We start from the raw sequence: 16,026 nt of genomic DNA on the forward strand, positions 1-16,026 counted from the left end.
GTTTTTGTATGCTGTTATTATGGTGCCATTGTTCAGTGTACATATAAATGTTACTAAAAGTAGTGTTTTGTGGTCTTTTAGGTCGTTATTGCTTTGTCTAATTGTCTAATTTTGCCACCTCCATCTGCTGTTTAATGATGATCATGTCCACTAAACTTGGTACATCTAAATATCTCTGTAATATAACTGTTACTCATAATGAAGTTATCCAAAGCTTAGGTATGCACATTGACATTCTTGAGGTTTTCAGTTTTTACAGAGCACTGAGATCTATGGACTCCAACATGGACTTTATGTAAAGAAACCCACAGGCCCTTAATGGACAAAACCATGAATCAGTTTGCATTGTGGCTCTCAAATCCTAGCACTTTGGGAGAGGTAAGTTGTTGACTGTGTTTTATGTTAGGTGAAATGTTGGAATAGCCTTGGATGGGTGAAGGAAATTTCAGAAATATAATTGAAAAATACAGGCTTGAGTCTCTTCGTATTTTATTCAGGACCTTCCAAAGAGGTTTATTTTGTATATATAAGACAATTGTTTCTATTTCCTTGTAAAGTTGATCACGTAATCAAGAGATTGACAGGGTTTATTGTTTCTGGAGGTTTATTCTGCTTTCTTTTTTGGGAGGTCCCCTTTCAATACTTTATATCCTAGTAAAAGTCTGTTGATGCCCTGTGAAAATTAGGCCTCATACAGTGATTTAATCATGTGGCATCCAAGTTTGACTGTATTCTAGATCTATTGCTCAATTATATTTTGTGCCTTAAGTTTAAGCAAGAAAAGAGCCCCCAAAGTGTCTTTTTTTCTTTCATTTTCTTGCCTCATTTGTTTCTCCTCTTCCCCTTTTTCTTTTTGAGACGAAGTGTCCCTGTGAAGCCCAGGCAGGTCTCAAACTCAGTGATCCTCCTGCCTTGTCCTCTGGATTATTGGAATTACAGGCATGTGCCACCACACCTGGCTTTTATTCCTACATCTATTCCACTTTCTCTTTGTCATTCCTCCTTCCCCTCCTCCTCCTTCTGATGCTGGGGATTGAGCATGATTGATCAAAACATGATGGACTTTTGTTTTTTTAAAGTTGAGATTACAGGCATGTGCCATCAGGTCTGACTGCCGGTTTCTTTCCATTTTTCCCACTCTTCCCTCCTTTCCATCTTTCTTTTCTTTTTTTTTTTTTAGGTGATTCATTTTTTTTTTTTTATATTTCATCAGTACTTTCTATAAAACTTTGTCCAGGTAGTAAAGATTGTCTTTATTTCTGACTGTCTGTGTTGCTTTTCCTAATTCAGCAATTCATTAATTTTCAAAACCTTAACTTTGTGATGCTTTTTGGCACCTTTTAATCACTGAGCATTTAACTTGTAATTTTATTCTGGTCTCCATTGTAGATATTCTAACTGGTTTAGAATTTATTAATTCTAACAGAAAGCAATACTTCTAGGAAATCATCTTTCATATCTGTTTGCATTTGCACACAAAATTTGTATAAGTATTTGTTACAATATTGTTAGACATTAAAAAAATGAAAATAACCTAGACATGCTTATTTAACAGAGATCTGTTAAGTAAATGCCTTCATGCAATGTAATACTTTGCAGCTCTTAGAATGAGGTGAATCCAGCAATGCAGATATGGGAAAATCTCTCAGATACACTGTTAACTGAAAAAATATAAAACTATTCAATAGTGTGTGTTTTTAAGAAGCATATATTTACTCATTACATACAAAATTTCACATCTATTAAACTGGGCATGGTGGCACATACCTGTAATACCAGTACTTGGGAGGCCGAGGGGGACCATTATAAGCTCAAGACTAGCCTGGGCTACAAAGTGAGCTCAAGGCCAGCCTGAACTGCATAGTGAAACCCTGTCTCAAAAAGACAAAGAAAAAAAAGTTCTTCATATCTATATAAGGAACTATAGACAGAATTCCTTGGAGAATGAGAAGTCTAGTCTATTTGTATTTTTAATGTGTGCTTTTTTGGTGGATTACATTTTTTACTATGAGCATGTTTTCATTTTCATAATAATAAGAAACAGCTGGGCCGGGGCTGGGGATTTAGCTCAGCGGCATAAGCACCTGCCTTGCAAGCAGTCAGCCGTGAGTTCGATCCCCGGTACCGATAAAAAGAAAAAAAAAAAAAAAAAAAGAAACAGCTGGGCCAGGGACTTAGCTTAGTGGCACTTGCATGGCATGCACAAGGTCATGAGCTTGACCGGGTAACTTAATGAATGTTCTTTTTGACTTTCTGTACTTATAATTATTTGTACTATATGAGAGTGGAGTTAAACAGTGTGGTGATGTTTTTTTCCAGAGCTCAAGGAAGGTTTGTAATATTCTAACAGATAAACCTTGTCATTAGTGCTGCCAAATTCAGCACTCATGTGGTATATAGCGTGCTGCTGACCTGACCAAACGATGTGGTGGTCATTACCTGTGTTTGCAAGCCAGGTTTGTATTGCTTTGGCCTGGTTTTTCTGAGAGTCTCAGTTTTACTAAATGGGATGGACTTTATTTGAATTGCTACCTAGGTACTCTGTACCCTTCCCTTCTCCCATTTGTCTCTCATACTCCCATCTTCTGCACTCCTTTTCTTCCATCTTTCTTTTGAGGTGCTGTAGATCAAACCCAGGGCCTTGAGTAAGCTAGGGGATGTAGCCACTGAGCTACCTCCCAAGCCTCTGGATTCTATATTCTTTAAACAAGTGTTGCAGTTACTATTCAGCGTTGTTTCTGCCATTTAGAACTGCTAAGGCATTTCAAAGAATGGTTTGTTCTATGTTAATAAAATCAGTAAACTAGAAAGATGATGGAGGGATATACTTGGGTAATATCATTCTCTGTTACTTTGAATTAGTTGACTATCTGCTTGTACTCAGCAGAAATGGTGACTTAATTTTCTAAGTACTTTTATTTTCCCACACTTTTATTGTCGGACATTTTGAATAATAGTGATGGATAGTAAAATGAATTAATATAAGAAATATAAAAATAATCTTACTTCAGTTAATAAGGGGATTTTATGTGAAACTTGGTTGAGAATAGGGTATGTAAGACACACAGTTCTACGTCCCTGGACTTCCATGTCACTGGTTGTATATCTTGTAAAATCATAATGCAGGTTACTAATATAGGACTGAATCATGTTTAGTAGAATAATACAGGTTATGCCAGGTATTTACTTACTTACTTCTGTAGTACTGGGCATTGAAACTAGGGCCTTGTGCCTGTTGTGCAAGTGCTCTACCACTGAGCTGGCCATTATTTTATTTTTTTGAAATGGGGTTTCACTATGTTGCTCAGGTTAGTCTCAAACTCCTGAGCTCAAGTCATCCTCCTGCCTAGCCTCTACAAGTGTGTATGCTTTATATCATGTTTTTGCGTAATATTTTGCCTAGAGTCATCTCTGTGTTAAATGATGCTTTCTTAAGGATTTAATCATTGTGGCCACAAGGCGAAATCATTGAGAAAGATGTCTGCCATGGGACTCTATTCTTGGTTATAGAATGGTTAGTGAGGATTTGAATCCAAGGGTAGACTATTTTCCTAAATCAAGACGCTGGAGTGTGTTAAAGGTGACATATTAAGGAAATTAACATGAACGTAAAAGTTACATGTATAGAATGTAGAATTGAGAAATATGCCTGTTTGTGTGTATGTACATACACATAGATATTTGATGTGTTATGTTGTATTTATATAATTTCCTGGAAAACCAGAAATTCTTGGTAGGAAGTTATGTAGTTAATGCAGTAAAAAAAAGTCTGCTTTTTCATGCCTCAAAACTGAGTCTGTTGGAGCTAACTCATGCTTGTGGGAGTAGATCATTCACAAGGCCCAAGTGACAGAAGTCAGAAAACCCTGAGATGAGAAAATAAAAAGTTAGCACCATGAACAGTTATAATTGAGGTATCTAAAATTCTGTTTGTTGATATATGTACTTGGGGTAGGGAGAAAACTCAAAATTTTATTGCTTTTTAATTTTAATTGAACTAGGTTCAAAGCCTTTCTTACCTTTCCAATTATGTATAACCTATGTTAAGATTTAATAGACCCCAGTAACCTATAAAACATTCATATACAATATACAAAAACTGATTTCATTACTACCTACCTTTGAAAAATATGAGAACTGTTTTCGATTAACTTCATGATTAAGTAAATGGACAACTGTGATAATCTAGATTGAGGGGATTACAACTATTTTTCCCCCTAGAAAACAGAAGATTTTAGAGGTGTTGGGGAAATTCCATTGGTAGTACATGTGTTTTCTGTTTAGTCCAAAATTAATTATGAATTACAGAAAGTATAGAACTTGCCCCAGTAGCAGAGCAGATTGGGTTGAGAGACGGTGAACTCTGGGTTGTTAGGGTTATATAGGCAAAGTGTGAATATTAAAAATGTGGGGGAGGATTTCTCACTGTATGAGAAAGTGTAGGTAGATTATTTTGAAGGCTCTTTTCAACTTTTAAAACGTGTTTTGTAGTGTAATAAACACAGATGTTTTCACAATCGCTATTCCTGTGTTTAAGCAGCAATAGCCTATTTTTACCTCTTGGTCACTTACCTACCCATTAACCTCACCTCTTCCATAATCAGGATAGGTCTTTAAAAATTACCTGTGCACCCCAAGTATAAAACACAAAATCCACTCACTTTTCTCAAATTCTTATTTGATTTATGTGCTTTTGTTGTAGACACAGTTCTAACAAGTTTGTTGAGCTGCTGTCTAACTAACTCTGCAGGATATTAAAAGCAACAAATTGTGAGTAGTTTAAGTACTGGTTAGAGCCAAACACGGCAACAGGAAACAAAGGGAAAAAGTCACAAAAGAGACCAGCTAATTTTAAAATTGTAGCACCTATGTATGCCCTTTTGATTATATGAAAAGAACTTTGTGTTAATAGATATCCAAAATGGTAGCCCTGATTGAATGTAAATAATTTGTTTTGTATTTCCTGTAGAAGAAGACAAGGAAGAATACCTGAATTTTAGAAAAATTTCTTTTGTATACTTAATAGTAAAAGATATGCAATTATTTTGACATTTTGGCATTGATTGTAGTAGAAAGAGCAGGCCTGAGGCTAATGTAGACAGCTCTGATTCTGGTTCCAGTATTTACAAGCTATTCTAACTTGCCTATATTAGGCTAGGTAAATAGTAGCTAGATAAATTGCCTAAATAAATTGTAGATCTTATCATTGTTATTTTATTACCATAAAGCTTACTCTTCACTGAACTTTTCTGGTCTTTAAATGGAGCAAAAACAAACACCTAATAATTTTAAAGTAAGTTTACTATATATTATTGTTCTTGGTGATGGCATACTTTAAAACTTTTAAAAAATTACACAAGTAGTTCATATCTACTTAACAAAAATTAGAATACAGGAAATCATACCTGAGGCTGGGTTATAGCTTATAGGTAGTAGGCATGCTTGGCATGTTCGAGGCCCTGGTTTAATCACTGTTAGGATTTTATTGTCATGCTTTGTATTTTAAACTGCTTTGACATTGCTGTAGGTATCACTTCTGAGCAGTGACTGCTAAAACTGTGTATTACGACTCCTAGGGTACTTAGTTGTTGTGCTTTTTCACCAGCATATACAAGGAAAGACTGACATGGCTGATTAAAGCACACGGCCCTTGACCTGGTAAATTTTGTTTGCTGATAACAGTTTTGTAAAGCACAGGGTGTAGCTTTAGCCAGAGGGCCTAAGCTTAATTCCTGGCTTCACACTTTATTAGCTAACTGATTATCTGAGTTTCTTCATTTTTATGTTCCTCAATTTTTTCATCCAAAAAAATGGGGGGCAATAATAGTGTGTAATTCATAGTGTTGCTGTGAATATTAAATGAGTTAATCTGCAGAGTGCTTTGAGTAGTGCCTGACACAGACGGCAGCCTCGGCAAATACTGCTAGCTGCTATTGTTAATTTTGAAGAGCTCATCATTTTCTTAGGGAAAAAGAAAGGCTTACAGGAGCATGTAAAGTAAAAAGAAAGTTGTGACAAGCATAAAATTAAGTCTTTGAATTTAAAAGTTCTGTGTAACAAGAGCAAAGAGGGAGGGGTAGAACAGACGCTGGCATCCCCTTGGGGACATGGGCTGTTGCTAATTATTTACAGAACTGCAATTTCCGGTGGATATAACTTTTCTTTGATTACATCTGCGTGTATTTACAATATTTTTGCTGTATGTTTTTCATGTGAACCCTTGCAAGTGGTCTGTTTTCCTGCTTGAAGGCTTCTCTCTTTTTCTCCATGCTCAGAAAAGTATGGTCAGACCATAATAGTCTTACTTCAGTTTCTTTCTCTACTTCCCAAAATCAACTTTACCTTATGCTCTCTTTCAACAAATATTTTGGCCAGGTTTTCAGACCTAGAAAGCTGTCTCAGGGAGACAGCAAAGAGATTGAAGAAATTTTCCTTAGATCATTTTCTTTGATTGCAGATGATCAGTGGTTCTGGAAAAACTTTGGATTCTGCTGCAGTTCAGAAGGAAGAGTATTAATCATCAAGTTAAGCCAATGAACATATTTTGCATATCTTTTCAAAACCCATTTCTTCTTTTTCTTCTTTTAGCAAGACGTCTAGCAATATGATTAACCACTGAGCAAAGAACTTCTTAACTTCCCTTCTTAAAAAAAATTACTAGACATGCTAGTGGAATTTTTTTGTGTTTTGTTTTCAAGCATCAAGTACCGAGATTTTGAAGACCACCATCCTTGTGCGTTCAGGAGCCGAGTGAGAATACCCTCATCGAGACTTAGATCTCCTCAGTGGCTTCATGTGTCATCTTCACTGGCCCCTCCCACAAAGGGAAAGCTGAAAGAGAATAAAAGCCATGAATACAGTGTCTACTAGCCTTGCCCTGACTTCCCTTCACTTTTCTTGGCCGCTGGAGACCTTCATATTGCTATGTTTCTTTAGTCAGGAGCTAAAGAAATGGTGCTTCCCCAGAAGTGTGTGTTCTGTGGCCATAACTTTTTATTGGCAGAGAAGTATCAACTTGATGTGAGTTGGAATTAGGTCTTTTGTTATTTTCTAGAAAAAGTTGAATCAGTAATATAAAAACAAAGATTAAGTTTTTAAAACATGAGATGAGTGTACATTTAGCATGTATAAGGCCCTGGGTGGAATTCCCAGCATAAATAAAACATTTAAAATTTATATAGTTTAATATTAATTTATGTTTGTATAGCAAATGTATCCTATATTAACAAATTATATCAATATATTAGTGTAACATTTTTATATTAAAATGCATGTTTTTGAGGTTACATCACACTTTCAGAAGCTTTATAGTCTAGAGAAAAGAGCTGCAGCCTAAAAGCAGGTGGTTTCTTGTGTCCCCACCATCGCTCCTTAACTGGCTGCGTGGTGGCTGGGCACCATCACCTTGCTTCCCTGGGCCTAAACTTTGTTATCTGTAAAGTGAGCCTGATATTCCCCACCTACCTCACAGGGTTGTTGTGAGGACCAAATGAAATAAAGTACATTAAAAAAAACTCATAAAATGTGACACAGACATCAGGCCATGTTACCTAGTTGCAAATCCTTCCCTCTTCACTTGGACCTGGGAAAAGGAGTGATTTAAACACTGTGAAGGCGTGTACTGTGTCCAGGCTGGATGCATGAAAACAAGGCCATTTAATTAAAATATTTTTTTCTCAGAATACTTAGAATATATTATCGTAGGCTAATTCTAAGAAGGAGAAAACTACATTTCCTTAAAATTATAAATGTGGCATTGATTATGCTTTAGACAGAGGAGCTATGAGTTATAGCTTATGAAGTGGCTTACAGAATCATTTACCACACTGTACTTCTATTTAAATGAAAGAACAGGATATTTTGCATTGCATCCCACGCAGTAAGACTAAGTACTGTTGTAGGTCTATGTGTGTGTATAAATACATGTAACTGGTAATTACATAAAATGCATTTTTTTTCTTGTGCCACAGTTGCTCTTTGTAACTAATTCTAGTACTAATGGCTTTCTTTGCATTTGGATTCTTAGGAGACTCAATGAATTTTTTCAGCTTTATACTACTATTTGTGACCAAGGAATTAATAGTTAACATTTGACTTTCAGTTTAAGAGAAATATTTTTTACTTCATAAAAGAGAGAAACCTTATAGGTGATAATACTGTTTCTTCTGACAGCCAGGCTGTTTTGAGCATTTATGTGATTGGCTCAGCCTCCATTCCTGGAAAGATTGCATCAAATGTTTTGCTTCTTTAATTTTTTTTGTTTTTGGCAGTCTCTAAAAGGAAAAATGCCAATTTTCCTTTCTATGAGTAAATTTATCTTTAATGATTTAAAAATAAATGTCACTAACATTTGCTCACTCATTTTCTCCATAAATAGCTTTCTACATCTTTGGTGATATCATTGCTTAGGAGTAAATGACTTTTATCATACCCCTGAGTAACAGGGAGTGGTTTCTTCCTCAAAAGGTTATATATCACAATTCACTGATGAGGAAATAATCTGTTACTTCTGCAATGTACTAAGATACTATGTTCGGTGTATGGGGTTGCTTATTTAAACTGAATTGGTTTTTCTGTGCTTAAAAATTAAATATATAAATACATTCTCTTCTAACAATGTGAATGTCAGGAGATTTCAAATGTAGAATCCACCTGCTTCATTTTTCCTGAGTAATCATGGTCAAGCTTTTTACATTAGCAGAGACAGAGCAAACTGCATAGATAGCACAAATTGAGGCTTATGTGTGTGCCATAAAGGCCCATTACCATATGTGATTGACTTTTAGATATTCCTCAGTACACACACCAAAAACATCACACTGACATTTACTATTTCTTGTAGAAAATAGAACCTACTTATGAAAAAGTTCAAGAAAAGTAACTTGACAAACCATTCTTGATCTTATTTTTCAATTCATGAATCTAGTCATCATATTCTTTTCCTCCTAAACATCTTTAAATCTTTCTGTTCCTACCCACTACCTTTGTTCTGTTACCCTCTTTCCCTGAATTTCTGCAGTCTCTGGATTGTTCCGTATTTACTTTTTCCTCCTTTAGTGTTGTTGCTTTTAGAATAATCTCTTAAAAATAGCCTCTAATCTTTTTGGTCCCCTGATCTAAACTGTTGATATCTTCTTGCCCTTAGAATTCAACTCAAAATGTTTATTCATTCTTCTCAGTCCACTAAGCTCCAACCACTGTGGCCTTCCAGTTCCCTGAAGATGTGGATTCATTTTTTTCTTCAAGGCTTTTGCAGATGTTTTCTGCTTGGAACACTGCTCTTAGCATCTACACTTAGCTCATTCTGACTTGTACTACCGATTTCATTTTAAATATTATTTCTTCCAACATGCCCCTTGCCACACCCCTGACTAGGTCAGACTTCCCTTTCCTATCATTCTGTTGCTAATCACTTAGCTTCCTCCATGCCTGGCATAGTTACAATTATTTGTTTAATCATTTGTTAATCTTACCCATGGGCCTAAGCCTTCTTGAGGACAAGCACTGTACTTAGGAAACATATTTAGCAAATAGTAGAGATTCAGTAAATATTTGTCAATTAATTCTTCCCACCCTTACCAGTCTTCATTCAGATATTTCAGTACTGTAGTTTCTCTGGGTTTCCTTTGTTTACAACCCGTCAGTGGCTTCATTTTTTGAGGATAAACGAGAGGCCTTATAATCCTCTCTCATAGGCTTCGCAGATCTGCCAGTGCTCCCACTTTGTCTTCTAACAGACTGATTCATCCGTGCTGGTCTCTTAGCATCCAAAGTGCCAAGCTTTCTTCTGGCTCAGGACTTTTGTGTTTGAGACTCCCCATGCCTAGGATCTTCTTGTGCTAGGAATCTGTATGATTTAATCCTTCATCTTCATGCCCGTCAGGTCTCCTCAAGGAGGCCCTTTCTGACCACCTACTTGTAAATTTTAAATTGTAACCTAACTTTATGGCGTCCCTGGTCCCCTTCTGTGCTTTGTTTTTCTGTGTGGTATTGGCTGAAATGTTGTCACTAGCATTTGCTTCTGTCCCAGGATGGTAGATACTTAGAACGTGTTTATGAAATCTCCCAGAGGTGCATATTTGGGAACAGTGAGACCTGTAACCCAAATCATAAGGGTTTAATACTTCAAAATAATTTTATAAAAGTGACTTTAAATTTATATCTGCCTTGTCCTAAAAACATTTGAATTGGCTTCTAAAAATTTTGTATTATAATGGGATGAAGAAACGTAAAAGAAAACCAAACAAAGATAATGTGAGAATAATATTAAGAAAGTTAATGTACCGAATGGCCCACAGAGTGCAAAAAGCATGGTGTCCATCTGACTCATTAGATTTAGCCTGCCCGGAAGTGATGATTGGACTAGAACTGTGAACATTGTTCTATGAAACAATTCATTGATATTTGAGTCTGGAACCTGGAAAACCTATGTAACCATAAGAAAAAGGGAAATTACTGTGCTAGGAAAAACTGGCTTTCTGTGTTAAGAGCTGCCTTATTTCTGTTATAAAATGTGCACCATCCATGGTTGTAAAGGCTTTGCTCCAGCAGAGAGATGTCACCTGCAGCTCCCAGCTCTGCTTGTGTCATCTAGGACATTTCCAAGGTTGATTCAAACTTAGTAACTATATTTTTGAAAGTCAGCTGTCAGAGATTCTAATCAGCACATTAATTACTCTAGTTTTTCCTAGTCTAATCATGAGATGTCTGAGAAGCTAGTAGTTGTATGTCCTTTCTTTAGAGGTAGGTAATTGGCAACTTAGAAATAGGTTTTATATAGTTGACAGCTGAACTGGGGGGAAGGAAGGAGAGAAAGGACAAGAATTTGACTAAAAGAAATCTTTCACTGATGTGGTAACCAAACTCTGAGTGATCTTACATGTACAGGTAAAGTTAAATGGGACGCTAAACACACTGTACATGTCATTTTTGTTTCTGATGTGCACACTTTGCTAATTCTATTTTATGGTGTATGTGTGTATGTGTGTGTGTGTATGTGTATGTGTATGTTTTCCTAAAACAGAATCGTGATAACCTGAAGGCCAGCAATAAGGCAGACAGTGTGAAGATGTGTTGTCAGCCTTTTAGGAAGCTTTGCTCCACTTTCTAAACAAAGCTGATATTTTGAGGTAAAAGATGAAAATGTTTAGTTAAGTGGTGTTCCTTTGTCAAAATGTGCCAGCTCCTATTTGACTTGCTTTTTTAAACCTTGCTCCTTTTTATCTTTGACATGACAATATTTTCGAGGCCTAGCTATCTGTTCTTCCCATCTTTCCCCACTTTTCAGTTGGAAGGGGAGATACATAATTTCACATATTTAAGGAAAATATATGAGGCAATAGAGTAGCACTACCACAGAACCGTTAAAGTGGACTATGCACATAATGTAAAATAATTTTCCCCAAACCACTGTGACACGGTGCTGATTAAATGGCCATACTGTGTTATATTTAATGGGTAGGTATTCGTTGTTCTAACTCCTGTTGAATGTGTTAATTGAATGTGCCCTACGCATTCAGTTGATGGAGCTTTATGTTCATTTTTTAAGAAATCAGCACCTCTTCTTTCTAGCATTTGATGAGTAACAGAAGAAAATCTAAAAACAGAGCCATCAGTATAAAAATAATGCAGAGGTCATCATATCTTCTCGCAAAGTGATGCAGAAGCAGAAAGATCATATTTTCAGTAAAATTGTTGAAGTGGCAGAAAGAAAATATCCCCCAACTTGTTTGCTGACACTAACTTTGCCCAATACAGTGAGGACAAAAATATGTCCAGGATTTTAACTCGATATTTCCCATACTGTTAGCTCAGAAGGCTTGGCCCAACTAAAAGGGATTCTAAACCAAAGGGTTCTATAATGGCATAAATTTGGGCTATGTCGCATTTTGGGGGATGTTTCTAATGCATATTAGGTTTTTCTAAACATACTTATAGCCATGGCTTTAGCAGATGTGCTTACCAAGTCTTTTTTGCTTTTAAAATCTATTAATAATCGTTCAGTTATTTTTTTCAGGAAATTCCATTTTAGAGTAAAGATAAAGATAAAAACATATAAATATATAGGCACACATATGTACCTACAATATTTTTAATATCCATCCTTAATGAGTATAGATGTTCAAATATTGAAGTTATGCCAAAATGGATTTATTATAAACTAGATATCTAATCAGCAAATAATATGTACAGTATTGATATGGTTAATCATTATCTTTTCATGGGCATACCTTCTTTTGTCAGTCTCTTAATATATCATCCCCTGGGCTTTTCTCATACTTCTCTGTTTCTTCTAGACTTTGTCAGTTTCTCAATTCCTTGACCACTAATTACCAGAGTGTCCTCAAGTTCCATTCTTAGACTATATATATATATATATATATATGTATACTGTGTTCCTTTGTTTTAATCTCATTTACTCTCAACTTTAATGCCATCTTCGTAATGTTGACTTTCACACTTTTAACTCTACTGGACCTTGCCTCTGAACTCCAGACTTATGTAAACAAAGTGTCAGCATCTCTCTCTGTATAGGCCCTCCAACTCTTTTGCTGGTGTAGTGCCCTGTGTTTGGAACATTCTTCCTCCTACCGTGGGCGCATTCCCTCCCCTCCTTCAGGCTGTGACACGCAGGTTACTTCCTGAGTGAGGGCTTCACTGCCCGCATTATCTGAAAGTCTTCCACCACTATGCACTCCATTTTCTTTTTCTTCTTAGCACTTCTTACCACATAGCATTCTATAGTGTTTCCTAGTGTATCTTGTTTCTTTCTTCTAGCGCTAGAAGGCGAGCTGTCTGAGGAAAAGTGGTTGGTTTGTCTTTCTTGGTGTCCTAACCCTGGGTCCTACTAGTGCAAGGCCTGGCTCATAGAAAGTACTAAATAAGTATCTGTGAGTGAGCAAATGCCATACATCATTGCTTAAATGGGCTAAGTGTATATTTTTGAATTACCTTGATGTGGCTGAATATAAAAGTTTCATTTATATAGAAATCAAGCTGTTTAAAATAAAATATAGAAAAGTCAAAGTAGTTTTGAGATAATGGGAAAACTTTTAAACTAAGAATTTTTCAACTATCAATATACATTTTGCTAGTTTATGAAAATAGTGTTGGATACTTGCTATTTTCAAGTTTGTTACCAGTATATAATTAAAATTTTTTGGTAGTATTGTCAATCAAACCCAGGGCTGGGATATGGTGCTAAAAGCAAGAGATGCTTTTACCCCAGCCCTTTTATTTTTATTTTCCACTTGAGATAAGATCTTGCCAAGCTGCCCAGACTGGCCTTGAACTTAGATCCTCCCGCTTCAGGCCTTCCAGTACCTGGGATTACTGAGATGCTCTGCTTCTGTCTTGTGCTTCTATCCACTGTTGAAAGTGAGGTTTTGAAGCCTCACAGAGTCATTGTTTTAACTATTTCTCCTTCTTGCAGTGTTTGCTTCGTTTTCCTGGATGCTCTACTTAGGTGTCTATATAGTTGTTACATCTTTTGGTTATACCGTCCTTCTTTATCTCTTACAAATGTTTAAATGTCTACTCTCTCTGATAGTAGTCGGATATGGCCATCCCTGCTGTCGTTCAATAACATTTGTATGGAATATCTTTTTCCATTCTCCTTGTTGGTAAATTTTTAATTACATTTTCAATTTCATTAGTTGATATTGGCTTGTTTAGAATTCTTATATCTTCTTAATTTAGTTTTAGCAATTTGATTGTGTCTAGAAATCTGCCCACTGCTGTGTTTTCCATTTTATTAGAATATAGGTTTTCGTGGTAGGCATTGGTGATCGTCTGAATTTCTGTAGGATCTGTTGTGACTTCTCCCTTTTCATTCCTAATTGTTTGAATTTGTGTTTTTTCTTTCCTCTTTTGATGAGATTGGCTAATGGTTTATCAATTGTATTCTTTCAAAGAACAACTTTTCTATTCATTGATTCTTTGATTTGTTTCTTAGTCTCAACTGCATTAATTTCTTATTTTTCAAGGACAGTTTTGCTTGATAGAGTAATGTTTAGCAGATTTTTTTCTTTAGCATTTTGAATGTATTGTGTCACTGTCTCTGGCCTATAATGCTTCTACTGAAAAATACACTGATAAGAGCTCTCTTGTATGTGACAAGTTGCTATGCTTTGCTGCCTTCATGATTCTTTGTCTTTGACTTTTGACAGTTTGATTGTAATATATCTTGATGTGGGCCTCTTTGGATTTGTCCTGGTTGGAATACTTTGAGTTTATTGAATTTAGATGTCCATTTCTTTCCTCACATATAGGAAGCTTGAGGATTTAGTTTTTCAAATAGGTTCCGTTCCTTTCTTTTTTAGAGTTGTAGAGCCTTGCAAGCATTTTGTGGGACTTCTTTGGATGTGCATGTCATGTCTGAGAGTGATTTGCTGGTTTCTGTTCAGGATCCTGTAATGACCTCTTGGTCCCTCTAATGTCTTTCTGCAGTACTGCAGTTTCTCCAGTGCTACAATGAGCTATTTTATTTTCAACATCCACCAGGCATCCGAAGTTCACAATTCTATTGGCAATTGTATTGTCAATTGACAATTCTGTTGTCAGACAATTCTATTGACAATTCTATTGTCAGTCTTAACAGAAACAGTTCCTCATCCTGGGATACTCAAGGAATTTTACCGAGATAGCTATGAGGTTGGAGGGCTTTCTTCTCTTTCTCTTCCAAGGGAAAAACCTTGAGTAGGTGGTACAGAATACCTAACATACACAACTTAAAAATAGAAAAGATTTATCTTGCTCATGGTTTCAGTTTCTTTGCAGTTCCCCTGAGCTTTGCCATCTTCTGTCTGCTGGTTCTGCAGGTTCTCAGCTAGTGGCTGAGCTCTCCCTCCATTCTCAGTGGCCCCCAACTATCCAAATGATGCTGATTCCACCAGTGTTCCACATGAGACAGGCTGAGGAGTTTTTGTAGATTCTTCATAGATTCAGGCACAAAAAGCATTGTACCCAAGGCCTGTAGGCACAAGGCTTGCATAACACTGAGGCTATGTCAAGAGAGTCGTGATAGTTAGCACTGAGAACAATGACAGTGGTCTATTGCTAAGGTACAAGCAGGGATGTAGAGAAAGAACCCTCTGTGGCAGAGCTATGCATGCATTGACTGCTGAAGGCTGAGAGAGGACTAAAACACTGGGCAAGACTCCTTGAGTACCTCAGGTTCCTCACTAAGCACAGACAGCAGCTGTGTTCTGCAGGAGGAAGGTACACTGATGGGAACTATAGCAACAGGAAAAACAGCTCAGCTACTTACTTTATCTCTCATTATTTCAGTTTTCCTGACATAACATTTCCAGTTAGTGACTATTCTTTTCCTCAGTGTGTACTGATATTCTATAGATAATATCTTGCACTAAGTAAAAAATTTACATATTCCACATAAAAAAAACAAATAACCACCTGTTTTCAAGAGATAAAACAAGTAGCATATCCAGAACCAGAGATGATCGTGATGTTGAAGCTATGAGACTGGAATTTTAGTTATGATTAATACGGTAAAAGATCCAGTGGAAAAGGTGACCATATGGTGAACAGTTGGGAACTTTGAGCAGAGAAATGTGTTAATCATGTTTCATTGCTGGTACAGAATACACAACTTAAAAATCGAAAAGATTTGTTTTGCTTGTGGTTTCAGTCCGTGGTTAGCTGGCAGAAACATTGTGGTGGGAGAGCATGGTAGAGGAAACTTCTCACTTCATCACAACCAGGACAGAGAGCAAGAAAGAGCCAAATAGAGAGGAAGAAGTCGGGGACTATTATAATTCAAATATTGTGTATTGTAATCCAAATATTGTAGCCCCTTGTCTCATCTTCCTCATGGTCCAGAAAGTTTATATTTGTAATCCCAGTGAAACATTATTGGGATCCTGGCAAGTTAATTCCAATCCACCACCTCCAATGCAACCCATGGTGAGAATAAAGACACTAAAACATATTTAGTTATGGGCAACCAAAGGGTCCTGAGTCCGGTCCTGCTGAGGATATGTGGTACAAAGGCCTTGAGCCAGGGCT

At 36.5% G+C, this 16,026-nt stretch overlaps 1 protein-coding gene across 3 annotated transcripts in view; it reads left to right on the forward strand.

Annotated features, from left to right (window-relative positions):
* The window catches only part of Map3k13 (mitogen-activated protein kinase kinase kinase 13), a 156,380-nt gene that overhangs the window by 1,442 nt on the left and 138,912 nt on the right, over positions 1 to 16,026 (forward strand). For 2 of the 3 annotated variants that reach the window (XM_063261181.1, XM_063261180.1), the window contains exon 2: positions 251 to 378. The exons of the other annotated variant lie outside the window; for it this stretch is intronic. The gene's annotated coding sequence lies outside the window, so the exon portion shown is untranslated. The remainder of the gene's footprint in view (positions 1 to 250; positions 379 to 16,026) is intronic. 3 annotated transcript variants of the gene reach the window in all.

Source organism: Cavia porcellus, unplaced genomic scaffold (assembly GCF_034190915.1).
Source record: "Cavia porcellus strain 051 isolate PalLab524CR breed Dunkin Hartley unplaced genomic scaffold, mCavPor4.1 scaffold_14, whole genome shotgun sequence".
Taxonomy (NCBI): Eukaryota; Metazoa; Chordata; class Mammalia; order Rodentia; family Caviidae; genus Cavia; species Cavia porcellus.